Below are 15,846 nucleotides of genomic sequence, written 5' to 3'. Positions count from 1 at the left end.
CAAATGCTCACTCTGTCATCTCCCAGCTATGTCTCAGCTTCCTCATCTTTAAAATGGGGGTGACAATAGCAGCTTTGCCTGGCGTGGTTGAGAAGATTTCCTCATTTAGTTACCAGTAAGTTTTTCAGCACTCGTGCTGTGCCAGGGACAGTTCCGGGGGCTGAAGAATATGCTCGTGAACAAAATCGACGATGTCTCCACTGTAAATGAGATGAGGGAAGTAAAACCCATCGCTCAGCATCCTGTTCACAGTAGCTTTCATTATGACAGGTGAAACCAGGGGCCCCAATATTCTGTGAAAGGATAATTTTCAAAGACTGGTAAAACCTTAAGTCTGGTACAGGTATAAAAATGAACACGTCTTAAAGACTTGACGGCATTCTCGTCTTCGTCCCAGTTGATGGCTTCCCAGCGCCAAAGTGAGCGGTAGCCAACATGTCAGGGTGGGAGTCGGATCACAAAACTGAGGGCCATGAAGAAGCAGAACAAGGAGAGAACCTTGAAGCAAGTGGAGACTAGGAATATTCAGGAAGAGACAGTGTGATTTTTGTGGTGACGGCTCCAGGGCTGTGTCTGAATCTCAGCGTGAAGATGAGTGGACTCCTTTTGACACAAGCATCCAGTGTATCCAAAGTGTGTACATCAGTAAGATCGTAAGCAGCGATCGAGACCCCTTGGCAGTGGTATTCTATGGTACCGAGGAGGACAAAAATGCCGTGAGTTTAAAAAATATTTACGTCTTACAGGAGTTGGATAATCCAGATGCAAAACGAATTCTACAGTTTGACCGGTTTAAGGGGTAGCAGGACAAAAACGTTTCCACGAGCTGATGGGCCACGGATCTGACTGCTCACTCAGTGAAGTGCCGTGGGTCTGTGCCAGCCTCTTTAGTGATGTCCAGTTCAAGATGAGTCATAAGAGGATCATGCTGTTCACCAATGAAGACAACCCCCGCAGCAGTGACAGTGTCAAAGCCAGCTGGGCCAGGACCAAAGCCGGTGACCTTCGAGGGACAGGCATCTTTCTTGACTGCATGCACCCAAAGAAACCTGGGGCCTCTGACATATCCTTGTTCTACAGAGATATCATCAGCACAGCAGGGGATGAGGACTCAGGGTTCACTCTGAGGAATCCAGCCAGCTAGAATGCCTGTTGTGGAAGGTTCGTGCCAAGGAGACCAGGAAGCGAGCATTCAGCAGGTTAAAGCCAGAGCTCAGCAAAGATACAGCAATCTCTGTGGGCATTTAAACCTGGTCCAGAAGGCTCTCAAGCCTCCTCCAATAAAGCTCTATCGGGAAACAAACGAACCAGTGAGAACCAAGACCAGGACATTTAATGCAAGTACAGGTGGTTTGCTTCTGCCTGTCGGTACCGAGAGGTCGCAGATCTGCAGGAGTTGTCAGATGATACTGGAGGAAGAGGAAACAGAAGAGCTAAAACGGTTTGATGATCCAGGTTTGATGCTCATGGGCTCCAAGCCCTTGGTAATGTTGAAGAAGCGCCATTACGTGAGACCCGCCCTGTTCGTGGACCCAGAGGAGCCGCTGGTGATTGGGAGCTCAACCCCGTTCAGCTCTGCTCATCAGGTGTCTGGAGAAGAAGGTTGCGGCGTTGTGCAGATACACACCCCGGAGGAACATCCCTCCTTATTTTGTGGCTTTGGTGCCACAGAACGAGGAGTCGGATGACCAGAAAATTCAGGTGACTCCTTCAGGCTTTCAGCTGGCCTTTTTACTGTTTGCTGATGATAAAAGGAATATGCCCTTTGCTGAAAAAATCATGGCAACTCCAGAGCAGGTGGACAAGATGAAGGCTGTCGTTGAGAAGCTCCGCTTCACATACAGAAGCGACAGCTTTGAGGACCCCGTGCTGCAGCAGCACTCCAGGAACCTGGAGCCCTTGGCCTTGGATTTGACGGAGCCTGAACAAGCCGTGGACCTGGCATTGCCCAAGGTTGAAGCAATGAATCAAAGACCGGGTTCCCTGGTGGATGAATTTAAGGAGCTCGTTTACCCACCAGATTACAATCCTGAAGGGAAAGTTACCAAGAGAAAACCCAATAATGAAGGTTCTGGAAGCAAAAGGCCCAAGGTGGAGTATTCAGAAGAGGAGCTGAAGACCCACATCTGCAAGGGCACACTGGGCAAGTTCACTGTGCCCGTGCTGAAACAGGCTTGCCAGGCGTATGGGCTGAAGAAGCAGGAGCTGCTGGAAGCCCTCACCAAGCCCTTCCAGGACTGACCAGAGGCCGCACACCCAGCTGTCCTTCCGCAGTGTGGCCAGGCTGCCTGGCCTTGTTCTCCGCCAGTTAAAATGTGTTTTTACTGAGCTAGGAAGAGTCTACCCGACAGAAGTCAAGGGACTTTATGTTTTTGAGGCTTTCTGTTGCCATGGTGATGGTGTAGCCCTCCCGCTTTGCTGTTCCTTACTTTACTGTCTGAATAAAGAGCCCTAAGTTTGTACAAAAAAAAAAAAAAAAAAAAGATTTTACTTAGCTAATTAATGAGAAAACTGTAAAAATGTCATAACTAGTTAAAAGGAGAACAGATGGATGCAAAACTGGCTTTTCCATAGAAGGGTGGATCGTCCCTCCTCGGGCACAGAATTTATCTACATGTCTCTGGGAAAGAACAATTTTGCATTGCTATCAGTTATGTACAAGATACAGTTGCAAAATATCTCCATAGAATCAGAATCAGATAACCCAGACCAGTGTGTTCTAAGCTTTTCATCAAAGCACACGTTTTCTATTCCCATTGGCCCAGTGGATTTTCCGTATCATCTCAAAGAACTTCTCTGATTACACACCAAAGAGGGCCTGGCAGTGCTGGTGGGGCCCTGGTGCCAAGGAGGTGCACGCCAGGAGCTGCAGAGCGGGGCAGAGGCTGCAGTGTGCTGAAAGACCTTAAGTGTCAGCCAGGCAGGCAGCAGGAAGCAGAGGGACACAGCAGGCGGAGGAGAGGAATTAGTAGTCTGCGTGAGCGAGAAGTCATAAAACTGACATGAGTTTGCTTAAGCAAGAAACGGGGGATTTATTACGTGGTCACAAAGTGTCTCACGGGGCTTAAAGGCAGGGATGCAGGATGCCTCGGACTGGTGTAGAAGCAGAAATGTTCCCTACTTCCCACCTTCACTCCTCCCTGCATAGCGGCTTCTTTCTCAAAGCAGAACACAGCTAGAGTGATAAGGATAGACTTTATTCAGTAGTAACCCTCGAGATGGGGAAGAGGGTCCAAGTGAATTGAACTTGGTTTTGACTTGTGCAGAGACACCTGGGCATTTTAAAGGGAGAATGAGGAAGTAGAGGGGAAGCAAGCAGGGGTGGAGCAGAGAGAGGCTGGGTTTGCTAATCTCCGGTGAACTCCTGCGGAACAGCGCAGTTTACAGCCAAGTGCCCAGGGGTTGGGAGAGGGAGAGCCTTGAGATTTGAATTTCAAAGAGATGGCTCTTTTGTCTTTGGGAAGACAGATCTGGGAAGATTTACATTTTAAAGGGGAAGAGAAAGGATTTACAACTGTAAGCAGCTTTCTAAAGTAACAGCTCAAAGGAGGTGGGGAGAGGTTCAGGGGTCTGTCTGTTGCTAGGTTTTGTCTGGACCAAACAGTAAATTCTCCTGGCAGCACCGAGGTTTCTGAGGGTCATCCTATGGATGTGGCCTTGACCTACTAGATACTATGTTAGTGTTTTTGCACACCTTAGAGTGTGGAGGTGGACGAAAGCGTTTGTGCTGAGTGTGTAGTTTTTCATAGGCCAAAGTTGAGGTCTTGCTGGAAAGAGGGATCAGAGAGGCTTGTCTAAAGTTTGGTTAGGAAGAGACTCCTGACCAGCGTGGTGGCTCAAGCCTGTAATCCCAGCACTTTGGGAGGCTGCGTGGGAGGACCTACTTGATTTCATGAGTTTGAGACCATCCTGAGCAACAGAGTGAGTCCCTGTCTCTACAAAATAAAAAAGTATGAAAAGTTAGCCAGGTGTGGTGGTGTGCACCTGTGATCCCAGCTACCTGGGAGGCTGAAACAGGAGCATTGCTTAAGCCCAGGAAGTTGAGGTTGCAGTGAGCTCCATCTCACCACTGAAGCCCAGTGTGGGGACAGAGCAGGAAATTGTCTCAAAAAAAAAAAAAAAAAAAAAGAAAAGAAAACAGAAGAGAGACCTGTCACTCTCTCCCACAGGCTGGCCTCTTTTGTCTTCTGTTTCATGTGATAGAACATGGCTGCCTTGGGTGAATTCCCTAAAGGTAAAGCCTGGGACAGGAATTTGGGTCATCTATTGGGGTCGTGCTTTTAGGAGAAGCCTGTAATTAGGGAAGGAGCGGGGTTGAGCAAGGGTGTGGCCTGACCCAGGTGGAGGGGCCTTTGGGATGTAAATTCACTGCAGAGTTGTCCTGCCTGGAAGGCTGCCCCATGTGCCTCTGACGCTGTTGGCTTGGGGTGGGGCAGGCTCTGTGCAGTGGGAGACTTCAGAGCAGGGCAGCTTTGATGTTAGCAAAGCTAACGTCAACACAGCACCTGGGGGATGGGTTAGCAGCCAATACCACCCTGAAAAGGGCATCTGGCCAGGGCACTCACAACACACAGTTTGGGGCTGCCACCAACTCCTCCTTTGTTGGAGATACGAGCCAATCTGAACTTGGAATCTCTTACATCAGTTTCCCATTTTGAGGTTGAGAGCACTCTGATGAGCACACAGAACCAGTCCTCTCTGTATGGTCTGTGGTACTGGAGCGAGCATAGGAGGTCAACACCAAGACAAAAGTGCGCCAAATTGCAGGGTCTTTATTGTCGGTGGCCACGGAGGACTCGTGTCTCTCCAACCCATGGCCCCAAAAGGAGTGTGTCAAGACCTTTTATGCCTGTAAACCACCTCGGGGGTGAGGGTGCGGGGTGGGGCTGAGGGACTCCACACATTCCGAGGGCCAGGGGACATTGGATATTCTGATTATTACTGAAGTGGTTTACAGATGTCAAGATAAGCGTTAGTTTACACGTTGTCTGGGTAGGGAGGAAATTACAGACCTTAATTACTTATTACAAGTCACAGGGGCCAAGATGGTGTGGGCTTGGACTGCTTACCTGTCACATTAGGGTTACAGAGAGCAGTTTCAACAGAAAGCCAAGATATGGTTGAGGTATGCAGTTTTATGTGGCTTTTACCATGTCACAGTGTCGAGGCCAGGTCCACACGTCCACTCATGCAAATGGGACTGGTAGTGGCAGGCATTTTGCCAAGTGACACGGGCCCCAGAGGTGCCATTCCTGTTACAGTCTAAGGGGCTGTGACCCAGGGATGCCACTCACATAGGATGCTGTCCACATGGGATACAACGTGTAAGGTTCTTTTGGAGTAGGTACTGTAGGGGCCTTGGCAGTGGTCACCGCAACCTCTGCCTCCCAGATTCTCATGCCTCAGCCACACACTTGAGTAGTCGGGATTACAGGTGTGCACCACCACCCCCGGCGAATTTTTGCATTTTTAATAGAGACGGCTATCTCCATGTTGGCCAGGCTGGCTTTGAACTCCTGGCCTTAAGTGATCTGCCCACCTCAGCCTCCCGAAGTGCTGGGATTACAGGTGTGAGCCACTGCATTGATCTCATTAATTCTTAACTCCAAGACAATCTCCTTTGACTTCATGTTCCACATCCAGGACGAGCTGACGCAAGGGTGGGCTCCCAGGGTTTTGGGCAGCTCTGCCCCTGTGGCTGCTTCCGCAAGCTGGTGTTGAGTGCCTGTGGCTTTTCCCGGGGCATGGTGCAAGCTGTCGGTGGATCTCCCATTTTGGGGACTGGAGGACGGTGTCTTCCTTCTTACAGCTCCACTGGGCAGTGCCCCCTGAGGACTTTGTGTGGGGGCTCTAACCCCACTTCTGGTACCAGTTTCCGTATTAGTCTGTTTTCACTGTTTTTATTTATAAATAAAAAGAGGTTTAATTGACTCACAGTTCCTCATGGCTGAGGAGGCCTCAGGAAACTGACAATCATGGTAGAAGAAGGAGAAGCAGGCACTTTCTTCACAAGGTGGGGAGGCGGTGGGGGGAGAGAGCGAGAGAGGGAAAGGGGATGTGCTGTACTTTTAAACAGTCAGATCTCCTGAGAACTCACTGTCACAAGAACTGCATGGGAAAAATAAAATCTATTCCCCTGACCCAGTCACTTGCCACCAGGTCCCTCCCTTGACACGTGGGGATTACGGTTAGAGATGAGATTTGGGTGAGGATACAGAGCCAAACCATATCAGGTATTTTTTGGTTTACGGTGTGTTAGCAACACATACAAAACTTGGCCAACACTGATCTCAAAGTGCCTTTCTTTGAAGGAGAGACGAATCCCACAATCATGCGGATTAGGACAGGGTTCTGAGGACAGGGTTTCCGGAGAGCCTTTGGGACCCTGTGGCGGTCCCTGCTCTGAGCAGCCACCTCCATCGCTGTCCCTTGGGCTTCCATGAGCTCCAGCTGTGGGCCATGTGGCAGTGCCACCAGCAGGTGGCAGTGGTGCCACGTTCCTAAGGCTTTGGGAACTCCACCCATCAAAGGAGCCGGGTGTGAGGAATGGAGCCCAAGCTTTGGAGCTATCCAATGCAACGGGAATTACTGCTTTGTCATGTCGTGGTGTAGCGTCGGATAAGGGGCTGCATTTGTGCGGCAGACTCTTCCTCTATGCTGATAAATTTGTGTTGTCAGAACTAATTGTGTCATCGTAGCAGCTTCAGTCTTCCAGAATCATAATTTACTGAGGCTTATTATGCTTAGGCTTAGGCTTGCTCTAAGATCTTTGAGTCTATTAATTCATTTATTCCTCAGAAAAGCCTGTGAAGCACATCCTGTTATCGTCCTCATTTTCTAGGTGGGGAAACTGAGGCATAAGAGGCTCAGTCACCTGTTCAACTTCGGGCAGATAATGTCAGGCAGATAATGTCAGGCAGAGCTGGGACTTGAACCCAGAATCGCTGCTTCGGCGCTCTCTTGTCCAACTGCTTGGCTATACCACACCTAACACCCGTGGGTGTTTTGTCGGCTCTCGTGTTGCTGTCACTAGCTACGTCCCATGCCAGAGTACGTGTTTTCTGATGAAAAAGGAAGACAGCAAAATCAGAAGAAATACAAAGGGAGATGCTTCCTCATCACCCCAGACCCTTGTCAGCTTTCCAGACCTTGTGACCTGTGGACCTGCTCCGCTGGGAGTCTTCCACAAGACATTACTACTTTCTGCGTCTGGGAGAGACCACTTCCACCACTCCACTCCGGATGAGAAGGAGCCCTGCGGCCTGGCTGCTTCCAGCATGTGGGGGTTTTGAGGGAGGCATTGCTGGCACTCTTCTGGGGCCATTCCCTGCCCATCCTGAGTCTCCAAAATGCTCTCCTAATCTCCCTTCACACATCGTGGTGTGTCCCTGCATTCCTTGCTGACTATTGCTGATGTGAAGGATGGCAGGAGACTCCTGGGCACCCCCGTGCTGGGCTTGCTGTCTCCACGGTCCTGGTGGCGTCCTTGCCCCGTGCGGCCCTCACATCACAGGGCTGCTGGGCAGCCTCCTGCTCTGGAATCCCTCGGCCCAGGTGTTGCTGTGCTTGCTCTGCAGGAGACCCTGCCAGAGCCACCCAGGCCAGAGCTCTGCGGGCTGACGTAGCCAGGGCCAGGCCCTCAAGGCCCAGGTGAGGACACAGTGCCAGCCCTCGGGACTCCTCCCTAGAACTCATCATGTGGAGCAACTGGAACACTCAGAACACCTGGGAGAGTGTGAAATATACAACCACCTCAGAAAATTGCTTGACAGTTACATAAAAAATTAAGTGTCTACCTGCCTTATAATAAACTCAGGTCTATTGTCTATAATTCTCTTCCTGGGCATTTAATCGACAGCAGAGAAAAGCAATGTCCGCATCGAGCATCGTGCAAAAATATTCATGACGGTTTTATTCTTAAGAGCTCGAGACTGGAAACACGCTAGGTGTCCCTTAACAGATGAACGGACAAATCCTAGTGTCTTCCTGTAATGGAGCACCTCACGGCAGTAATAAGAAATGAAAGACTGAGGCGCCCCACAGAAATGAACCTCACAGACATGACGCTGGGTGTCAGAGCCCAGACACAAGAGAGGCTGTGCTCTGATTCCACTTATGTGAAGCTCTGGATACGCAAACCAACCTATCGTGATAGAAATCAGAGCAGTGATTTGCTTCCAGGTGGGAAGTGGAGGAATGGGAGCAGATTCCCGGGAACTTTTGTATCTCGGAGTCCAGCCTCCTCAGCTCTTTGCAGATACCTTGAGAAGCTGCACTGACTGCTCCATGATGAGCTGGGGCAGAGATGTGGGCAGCAGTACAATCTCCTACAGGCTTGTAATTCCAGGGACGTTGAAATTCCAGAGGCAGCGTAACAGAGCCTGCTATCAATTCCCACCAGTCATTTTCTCCTCCTATTCCTGATTGCAGCTGGGTACACTGCCAACCTGCTAGTGATCATGCACTCCAGCTTCTCCTGCAGCAAGATGAGGCCATGCAGCTAAGAGACGGCATATATGACTTTCTGGAAGAGGGAGGGAGGCACTCTTTCGGCCTTCCTCCTTCTTGCTGCTTGGAACACATATGTAACGGCTGAGGCTCCAGCAGCGCCCTTGGACCACAAGTTTGAAAGCCACCTGTAGTGAAGGCAGAGGGAATTCTGGAAGGAGCTTTGTAGAGCTGTTACAACAGTCCTGACCTGCCCGCCTCTGGAGTTTTGTTGTTACTGTTGTTCAACAAAATAAAATACAACCCTGTGTTTCAGCCACTGCGAATTGGGGTTTTTGGTTACTTTCGGTCACGTTCAACCCCACGTGATACAGATCACAGGGTGTGGAAGTTAATGGTACAAATTCAGAAACCAGATAGCTGGGCTCACACCCTAGTTTTGCCGCCTGCCAACGAGGTGAGTCTGGGATCCTCACATGACGCATTTATTTCTGTTCCCTCATGAGGAAAATGGAGGTAGGAATGCCCTCCTCACAGGCTTGCTGCAAGGGTTGGAGGAGCTGGCAGAAGAAAACGCAATGCATCCAGGAGACGGTGGGCATCGAGTCCTGTGCACGGTCCTGGGGTGGCCGGTGCTCAGTAAGTGCGGACTTCCATTTTCTTTGTGTGGAGGCATGTGACATGTGCGTGTGTACAGTCTGGTCTGCGTGACCCTGTCAATCCCCACTGGTGTTGTCTGAGGAGACTGTCACCCCTCCGACCCTCAGGGAACGCTCTCTGCTGGTGGCAGCTGCGTGCTCCTCATTTCGACTTCTGCGCCCTCACCCAGGGGCTTCCTTGGGACAGAGCATTTTCCTGTTCCTGCTGCAGGCTCTGCCGGGCACCCCAGGCCCCCTCTTCCCAGCACCCCCTCTTTGTCTTGTCGCTGGGGTGAGGAGACTCTTTGGTTTCCCCTAGAAAGGAGGTACAAATGGGGATGCCAGATTTAGCAGATAAAAATACAGGTTCACCCAGTTCAATTTGAATTTCAGGTAAATGATGAGTAGTCTTTTTTATTGTAAGTATGTCTTAAATATTGCTTTTATTTATTTATTTTTTTTGAGACGGTGTTTCACTCTGTCACCCAGGCTGGAGTGCTGGAGTGTGGTGGCAAAATCTTGGCAAAGTGAAACCTTTGCCTCCCGGGTTCAAGCGATCCTCCTGCCTCAGCCTCCCAAGTAGCTGGGATTACAAGCATGCACCACAATGCCCAGCTACGCTTTGTATTTTCAGTCAGAGCTGGGGCTTCACCATGTTGGCCAGGCTGGTCTTGAACTCCTGACCTCAAGTGATCCTCCTGCCTCGGCCTCCCAAACTGCTGGGATTGCAGGTGTGAGCCACCGTGCCCAGCCCCCAACATTGCATTTTATCTGGTACCTCAAGGCATGGTCCCTAGGTCCTTGTGTCCTCTGCGCCCATCTGAGGTCTCTGTTGCGAGCTTCATCCTCTACAGCTAACACGTGGGTGCGCTGGGGAGCAGGGCCGTTTTCAGGGAAGCTCCTGTTGTCTTCCTCTCTTGCTGTCCCTTGTCATTCTCTCCCCACCTCTGCCCTGGGAAACTTCCTCTTCTCTGAAGCAGGCAAAGCTAGCCCTGATCTATATCTTAGGCCTTGGAAGTCTCTAGGTTACCTGTAAATTTCCTTTGGGTTCTTACGACTCAAAGTTGACTTTCCGAATTCAAAAGCCAAGCCAAGATTTTGACCCCCTTCTTCTCCCATCCCTGCGGTGCCAACCCTTCCCTGCCGGAGGTCTTTGCTGTTGGGGCTGAAGGAGAACCGGCACGCATGAGGAAATGCAGCAAACGTTTTCCAGTTATCTTCCAGCAACACACAGGGGGTCTCGCTGAAGCCTCCCACAGTTCCATTCTTGTTCCTGTCCCAATCCTTTGTTTCTATGGCCACTCGGGTTTTCTGTCACCATTATCAGTCTGTTAAAGACAAGCGCACCTGGTTTATACATCTTTCTCCCCTATTATCTGTCAGAAAATACAGCTATCAGCTCTTTATGTCGCTTCCCGGAGGAGAATCCCAGCCCGTCCATCTGCCGTGTGATCGGACTGAGATGAGAAGAGAGAGGGAGCTGCAGGGGCTGCTGGAGATTGAGAGGTGCCTCCTTGCAGCCACGCACAGTTTCTGGCAGGTGCCGCCGCCATGTCCCTGCCTCTTTCTAATGGAGCATCTGCCCCGTAAGCTTAGAACACGCGGCCTGGTCTCTGCAGATGTGTTGAGGACACTGAGGGACCTGCTGTGACGTTACCTCCACGGCACCGTGAACCTGCGGGACGGAGGGGCATGGGCAGCTAATTCTGGCGAGTGTCCTCCTCAGCCATCAGGCTAAAAATGCACATGTTTGTGTAAGACACAGGCCTTAGTCACAGAAGAAAGTGAATGTGTGACAAAGAGGCGCATCCTACACGTGGCAAACTTGCTGAGAATTCACACTTTCTGAATCAAAGTCACTGACGTTTTTGGAAGATCCAAATTTAATCAAGGCGTTTTCGAGAGATTCAAACGGAATCAGAAAGACATGAGGCCCCATTAGCGGCACAGATCTCGATGAGTAGTCGGAATCGCTTTTGCTGGGCAGCATAATTTTCACTGAAGCTGACAGAAAATTCAATTTCGTAGGATTTGGGAGGGGGTCTGTTTGCAGTTACATCATTAGGATGAACTAGAGAAGAACAGCCTGAGATGCCGTGTATGTCCAAGTTCGCAGCGTGCAATGTCTTGGGAATAGGGTGGGCAGAGGTTTTGAAACACATTATTTAAGCCCTGAGGATTGTAGGTTAAAACAAAACCTTATTTAAAAGCCAAATATGCACAATATGAAAGTGAGCTGCTCTGAGGAGGAGGCCTGGAGGTGGCCTCTGTCCCCATATGCCATTTGCCTGTTTGTTAATTATTCCTCCGGCTGCCAGAGTGTCAGCTTCGTACCAGCAAGACGTTGGCTTGTTCGCGGACAGAGCCCCAGCACTTTGAGCCGTGTCAGACACAGGGTACTTACTGAATGAATGAGTGAAATGAGTGAATGAAAAGCCTTCTGAGACTGTGCAAGACACATCCACTATTAGGGCTGAGCCTTTCCTGTCTCTAATAAGCTTAGTAAGCATTCACACACATCGTCTGTTCAACAACCCCGTATAGTAGGTATGTGCACCCCTATTTATAGGTAAGGACATTGAGCCTTAGAGCGGTCTGATAACAGCCCAGACCTCAGGGCCAGGAGGCGGCCAAGCTGGTCTTCCACACCGGCCTGCGTGGCTCAGAGACGGGAAGTTGCTTCTCTCTCCCTGTCTCTCTCTCAGTTGCAACTTGACTGATATGTAATCCAAATACCATACAATTCAGTGGTTTCAGGATAGTCACAGGGTTGTACAATCTTCATCACAATTTCAGAACATTTTCTTCACCCCCGACAAACCCCCTTTCCATTATCAGTCACTCCTCATTCCCAGTCCCTGGGCGCTCACTAAGCTAATCTATTTTTTGCCTCTATAGATTTGCTTACTCTGCACTTTGCTTTTTGAGATGGAGTTTCACTCTTGTTGCCCAGGCTGGAGTGCATTGGTGTGATCTCGGCTCACTGCAACCTCTGCCTCCCAGGTTCAAGCAATTTTCCTGCCTCCGCCTCCCGAGTAGCTGGGATTAAACAGGTGTCCATCACCACACCTGGCTAATTTTTGTATTTTTAGTAGAGACGGGGTTTCACTACGTTGGCCAGGCTGATCTCGAACTCCTGACGTCAAGTGATTCACCTGCCTTGGCCTCCCAAAGTGCTAGGATTACAGGCCAGTTTTTTTTTTTTTTTTTTTTTTTTTTTTTTTTTTTGAGACAGGTTCTTGCTCTATCATTCAGGTGGTTGGAATACAGTGGTGCTTTCTCTGCCCACTGCAGCCTCTGCCTCCCCAGCTCAAGCAATCCTCCCATCTCAGCCTCCTGAGTAGCTGGGACTACGGGTGTCTTCCACCACGCTTGGCTAATTTTTACATTTTTTGTAGTGATGAAATTTGCCATGTTGCCCAGGCTGGTATGGTCTGGATGTTTTCTATAGATGGAAACGTATAATGTGTAGTCTTTTATGACTGGCTTTTTTCTCTCTGCACGTTTTCAAGGCTCATCTGTGCAGCTTGTGTCAGCGCTTTCTTCCTTTGTACTGCTGAATAACATTCCATTGAACAGACTGTTTCTGGTCTCAGATGGCCCCTTTAAATTTTTCTCAGGTAAGAAAATTTCCCCAGCTCCTGAACAGAAGCATGAATGGTTTGTTTCTCATGCCGTCTATGTCTTATGGTCATTTTGAATTAGTAATGAGAATGCCTCCAGTTGAGGGTATCAATCAACACTTCAGTCTTGTTTTAAAATGCAGGTTTATTATTACTGGGATAGGGTGAGGCCAACAGATCACATGACTAACACTGAGAAGAGAGTTGGTTACTCACAGTTCCCAGGAGGAGGGAGTGCCCCACTGCCACGCGGGGCCACACGGGGGGCACCAAGGTGAGCTGGGAGGCAGAACCGGCAGAGGGGAGTGTGGGCAAGAGGTTTTACTGCAGTTTCTGCTGGAAGGAACGGATGAAGCCAGGTAAGCAGGTCTAGGGTTGGCTGGTTTGAGCAATTTCAGGGAGTCCTGGGGACAGGGGTCATCCCTGGTTTCCTGCTACCTGGACCTTGGGGCATTAGTGGCCTACGGTATAAAGCCCTATAAAGGAGCTGGTTAGGGAAATGGGTTGTGGATTGGTTGGTTTGCATATAAAATACATATTCAAAGGTGAGCGGAATCTTTTTTTCTTTTCTGAGATGGAGTCTTGCTCTCGCTCTGTTGCCCAGGTTGGAGTGCCGGTGGTATGATCTTGGCTCACTGCGATCTCCGCCTCCCAGGCTCAAGCTGTTCTCATGCCTCAGCCTCCTGAGTAGCTGGGATTACAGGTGCGTGCCACCACACCCAGTTAATTTTTGTATTTTTAGTAGAGATGGGGTTTTGCCATGTTGGCCAGGCTGGTCTTGAACTTCTGACCTCAAGTGATCTGCCCATCTCTGCCTCCTAAAGTGCTGAGATTACAGGTGTAAGCCACCCCACTTGGGCTTTTTTTTTTTTTTAAACTATCTAGGAATTGGCTGTCTTTGGGAGGGACAGTCTCTTCAAGGTTAGCAAGACTCCAAGAAGTCAAAGCACCAAAAATACAGACTACAGTGACATGATCACTCTATCACTCGAAGGTAAGTATGCTTTCCATACTCAGGCCCGTAGTTGGCAGCCATCTTCCTCAAGGAAGGAGGGGTGATTTCTGCTCCTTCCCTCCCCACCTCTCCCCCACTTGCAAGCTGTTGCTGGAGACCCCACCAGTGTTAAGAGGATGAAGCCAGGATAATGGTGCAGACCTGTGTGGTATCTGCAGCAGTAGGGTACTGTCAGTGGGCTCCGCAATCCTGGTCTGGCCCTGGTGACCCACTTTTTATGACCCTTACTCTCCTAGCTGTCTCCATGAGCAGAACTGAGCATGGCCCACATCTGGTCACAGGAGACACGAACATGGCCCTGAATCCCGAGTAAGAGTGAAAGCCCCAGGCCATGGTGCCTCCCACCTCAGAACCTGCCCAGCTCTCTGCCTGCTCCCATGGAGGCCCACTCTCTCCGGACTGGAAGCAGGGGAGGTACACCCCATCCAGGCTCCTGAGGCTTCAGCACGCTTCCTCCCAAGGCTCTCTCCTCGAGTTCTACCTCGTTCCCCACTCCGCTCCAGTTCTACGTCTGGATCTAGCTGAGGGTCGACGCTTCCTTGGGAGGTCTGTGTAGGAGAAGCTGTGGGGCACATCGACTTGGCTACCTAAAGGTCACGATGGCGAAGCATCCTCTGAAACCAAGGCCCGAGGAGGTGTTTTAACACCCTGCTGAACAGGCACTGCGATTGTGCAGCTGCTTAGGCCTTCCTCTTTTCCTACGGCCTGGATATTAGGGGCTTCATGGTTCACAGAGCTGAGGCCCCCTTTTCAGAGTAGAATAGATTCATACGCTAGCAAGATAACATTTTCCGTGAATTCGTGGGAAGGTGTTGATTTCCAGGTTAACACCTTTGCCCATCCAGAGCTACGTGGAGGGGCCCAGAGCTTCTCATATGGTGACCGCCTCCACTGACTTCCTTCTCTCTCAGATTATTTACTGAAAATACTTTATACATTTAAGGAAAGCCCCAGGGGTTGGAGGCGTTGGCGTGGTGAAGGGCAGGGGATTTGGAGGGGTCTCTGGGATCAGAATTCCTGGGTGAACTGAATTTATTAACCTTGGATTTTATCTGTGTATCCACAAGAATCGCTAATACCCATCTGATTCAGCCTAGACTGGAAGCCTGGGTTTAATTTCACAACGGCAGGTCTCCCTTGCCCTCCTAGCCACTGAGCAGTCGAAGGGAGGAAAAATAAGTCAGGATTTAGCATGAAAGCTTCAAAGATTTGCAGACTCTGGTAAGATGTTTTTCCAAATAGTCCTTCACTTTTTGGAAGATTTTATGACTTTGGTTGTCCAAACAGTAAAATAAAATTCAAGCATTTGATGTTTCTGAAAACCAGCTCCAGGCAGAACCTTGAATGCATCTCAAGTTGTGATCACAGAAGCAATGAGCTCCTGCTGAGGCTGAGGCTCTGAAGGGCATTTCATGATAAATTCTTCAAAGCCACAGGAGCCAAATCTTTATAAATAATTCTAGCATCCTTCATTACTCACTATTTGCATCGGCCCATTGGTGGCAATTAGTTTTCACAGAAAGGAGAGCGTCCCGTTTACAGAGGAGCATTTGTAGCACTTTTATTTTTTATGAATCTTTGATTTTCTCAGTCTCCAGATTAATTTTTGCAATGTCAGATTTTTTTTAAATTTATGAAAATGCTGTAAAACAGCAGTGTTGCAACTGCATCTAAGAATTTATCTGTTCATTCTGGCATCCTCTCCTAATGAAATGAGCCCCCACTGTTTGCTGGGTGGTGTGTAGAAAGAGGAGGTGAAATCCATGCAGACATGTCTCTGAGCTGGAGAAATTCACAGAGGTAGATACAGAGTTTAAGGGGAGAATGCCATCACAGAGGCCACGAAAAGCAGATAAAGAGTAAAAAGAAAGACAGCTGGGTTTGGAAGATGTACAGAAATTAGACAAAGGAAGGGAGGAGACAGGTTCTTTCAGGCAGAGGGAACAGGGTCTGTAATGGCTGCCGGTCTGAATCAGCACGGAGGGTTGAGAGCAAAGAGGATGGTCCTCACGACTGCTGGGTCCTGAGGAGCCAGCACGACCTCACAGAGAAGAGGCTGCGCAGTGCGCCTAGGCAGAACAGGCTCACTCCCTGCTGTTTTGCGAGTAGAAATATGCAATCC

General features: G+C 49.6%; 1 pseudogene; it reads left to right on the top strand.

Moving 5' to 3' along the window:
• The first annotated feature begins 435 nt into the window (after nucleotides 1-435).
• On the top strand, nucleotides 436-2,241 carry LOC101041436 (X-ray repair cross-complementing protein 6 pseudogene; annotated as a pseudogene).
• The last annotated feature ends 13,605 nt before the right edge of the window (nucleotides 2,242-15,846 follow it).

The sequence above is a fragment of the Saimiri boliviensis genome, chromosome 9 (assembly GCF_048565385.1).
Source record: "Saimiri boliviensis isolate mSaiBol1 chromosome 9, mSaiBol1.pri, whole genome shotgun sequence".
NCBI lineage: Eukaryota > Metazoa > Chordata > Mammalia > Primates > Cebidae > Saimiri > Saimiri boliviensis.
Note: the sequence above shows the minus strand (reverse complement) of the source record. Positions and strands in the feature narration are given on the sequence as shown.